This window comes from Notothenia coriiceps, unplaced genomic scaffold, assembly GCF_000735185.1.
Source record: "Notothenia coriiceps isolate Sejong01 unplaced genomic scaffold, NC01 NC01_scaffold00008047, whole genome shotgun sequence".
In the NCBI taxonomy this organism is placed as follows: Eukaryota; Metazoa; Chordata; class Actinopteri; order Perciformes; family Nototheniidae; genus Notothenia; species Notothenia coriiceps.
Genome location: NW_011340748.1, coordinates 149,731 through 152,765, shown reverse-complemented (window position 1 = coordinate 152,765; position 3,035 = coordinate 149,731). Strand labels below are relative to the sequence as shown.

The 3,035-nt window shown below is 46.0% G+C and overlaps 1 long non-coding RNA gene across 1 annotated transcript in view; it reads right to left on the bottom strand.

The window, feature by feature from the left end:
* Positions 1 to 2,542: 2,542 nt before the first annotated feature.
* Positions 2,543 to 3,035, bottom strand: part of LOC104944401 (uncharacterized) — a 38,866-nt gene continuing 38,373 nt past the window's right edge. The window contains exon 3 of the long non-coding RNA XR_798223.1: positions 2,543 to 2,615. This is a non-coding gene — a long non-coding RNA (uncharacterized lncRNA). The remainder of the gene's footprint in view (positions 2,616 to 3,035) is intronic.

Genomic DNA, 3,035 nt, shown 5'->3' with positions numbered 1-3,035 from the left:
TGGAAGACTTCATGGGGTACGGTCGGTGCCGGCATACCTGATTGACCCCTACTGTACCCCTTATTTAGACCGTAGTTGTGGAGGGTAGATGTTGCTCGACTCTCAACGGGCGCTCTCTCGTGGGCAGGACCGAGTGTCTCACGGGGGACTTGGGGTTTCGGTTGTCCTCTCTACTGGGTCCATGTGGTGGAATTGAAAATCGTGTGTGTTTACATCGTATGAATCGCGAAGGGTCACAATAATCTGATAAATTGACCATCGGAGTAAAGAAGGACCCCAAAGGAGAGGTAGGTAAGAGTGGACGAGGAAGGAGGGGAGAGGAGGTCCTGAAGAAGAGGATATCTACTAGATAGTAGTTGTCAGAGAGACTGACACCCGGAATAAGACGTGAACACAATCGCTCAATAATTTAGCGTGATGAAATTGTAGACTGTACGTGTTCACACTTCCTTACTACTGAAAGACGTGAAACAAAAGAGATATTGGAAATTAAATCGGTAGTGTGTTAGTTATACATGTACCCTCACGTCATCGGTGTCTTCAAATTCATGAAAAATAACACAACTATAATAATTGTACAAAGAGAAAAGTAAGATGTCTAGAACAATGCTCTGGAAGTGTGGGGGGCGTAACATGCAAACGGTAGTCCGACACGTCACAGGGACATGCGGAGCCCAGCTGGGTGACCATGAGCAGTACCTAAGGCCACTACAACTGGTGTGTCTACGGGTAGATACTCCCCAATGCGGACGGGTGCGGTAGGAGGCAGACTCTTAAAACGACCGCGCTGGAAGTGTCATGATGGAGTACTCTAGGCTGTCCGTCGCACCGATGAGGAAGTGGTGTGTGTCGACTTCTCCCTTTAGCACCACTGTAGTTCCCTCTTCGAAACGATGCAGCGGGACCCTGAAGCTGTCCCTCTACCCGTGGCGACGGAAGGAGTGAGGAGGGACCTCTTCTCGATTGTCTCGAAGGCTGTCAGTCAGGTAGTGGTAGCCTTTGCCTTACTCCAAAGGCAACAGGGTCTTCCGAAGAAGGTCGGGTAGGAAGGAGCCACCAGTGGTTGAATTTTAATTGGACGGTGATGTAGGGATTTTATTTCTTTTTAGGGAAGATCATAGGAGCCGAATATTGAACTGATTGGTCTATACTAAGACGGATCATACCTCAGAACGCCTTAGTGCTCCTGGTGGATGTTGCCATAGTCTTCACACTGCAGCTATAGAGCATTTCCTAGAGATGCGGGGTGTGCACGAACAGGCTGTCCATGGTGGTACATGGGGTCATAGCGCTGTCCTACGTCTTCCTCTAGTGGCGGGACCGGGGTAGGTGGCTACTTCTAGTTTCCACTCGACTCGAGAACCGGGTCGGCGTCTCTGTAATGACGGACAACTTCCAGTCTATCTTACGGTTTTTCTTTACACCCAGAGTCGTAGAGCGCTAAAAAAGGGGAACAGAGAGAGCGTCTAAGTAACGGGGTGGTCTCGCATTTTAATGAGACAGACCTGAGCCCTCCGGGTAGGACGAGAGACAGGTGGAAGGTCGTCTACACCTAGTCGTTTTCGTCCTCATACTACTCAGGCCCGGGGAGGTAGCATAGGTGGCATTTACGAAGATTTTTTTGTCTGAAAAGGAGGAGGGGGAGGGGTGGTCTTGCGGGTTGTTGAAGTCGAGACACGTCTCTTTGTTGGTGGTGTGTGGTAAAAGAGTACTGCCTGTGAGTCCGCGTCTCGGATCTGCCTGGGTTGAGTAACCGTACCGAAGTCAATAAAACCGCGAACTGAGTCCTAAAATTTGACCTTGCTACTTCCTCTGTCATTACAAACCGATCCAATTTTTCTTTTAGTGGGTCCCAAGACGTCAACCGTAGACCCCTGAATTTTTTTTTTACATGTAAAAACAAAAAAGAAAACTCAGTAAGGTTACAAACAATTGACGTAACAAGTCGTGTACTAAGGTTTACAATTGGCACGCTAACAAGGTCCTGTCCGCATAAGCCGGAGACACTTCCGACCGGGTCACCAACCGCGGTATGAATTTTGTACCAACATCAAAGCAGACATACATTTTAATACAGACCCCAAACAAACATCGAAAGTCGGATTTTTATAGAACCAGGACAAAATTAAAAAAAAGAACAAAAAACAATACGTCTTTGAGGGTCAGCACTGGAGAAAGGGGGACTAACCTCCAAAGTAAGGGACCCCACCACCCGTTTCCCCAGAGAGTCACTACCCATTGTACCCCACGGTCTGGTCACCGGTTGGAACACTGTGCACTGATTGTTGAGGGTTATTTGTCACGGTACACAAGGCTGTACGCAAGACTGAGAACAGAAGGTAATTTACATACAAACTAAAGTTCGGACAACTTTACACTGACTGGTTGACGAATAACTTTTAGATTTTCTTGTAAACCTTTCCGTGTGTCTCGTACCAAGAACGTTCTTTTAGTTCCACATATATTTGTGACAACATCCTTCTACTTGGTCTATAATTTTACAGATACAGTAATTACGTCGCATTTCAAGATTCGTGTAAAATTTGATCACCCCTCTTGCTCTGGGCTTCATCACCAACGTAGCTGTCTTTCTGGCCCATACCGACCATCACACCCTGGAATCAAGACATCAGAGATGGTTAGATTATATATTCTGCACTAAAACATGGATATACGTACAGTTTACAAGTCCAAGTACAGGTATTAGTGTTTAACTGGTGGTGCAGGGAACTCATGATATTCTATAACGTTACGAATGTGTCAAGTCCATAGGATTTTGGAAAATAACTGGAAATAAGATCTGTGGAAAACGAACCTGTTAGATAAACAATAAAATCAACGGACGACGATCCGCGCTCAAATCGCGCTTGCAAATCATGTTTAAAATAAAAAATAAAATCTTTGGTTTAGGGTGGGAGGTATAACGTGACGAAAGTCAACGAACGCTCACTGCGATAGGTGCGTAACCTAAAATACTAGAAGCTTTTAATATTTTCGATCTCATCTGTACACCCTATATATAGACCGACGTGTTT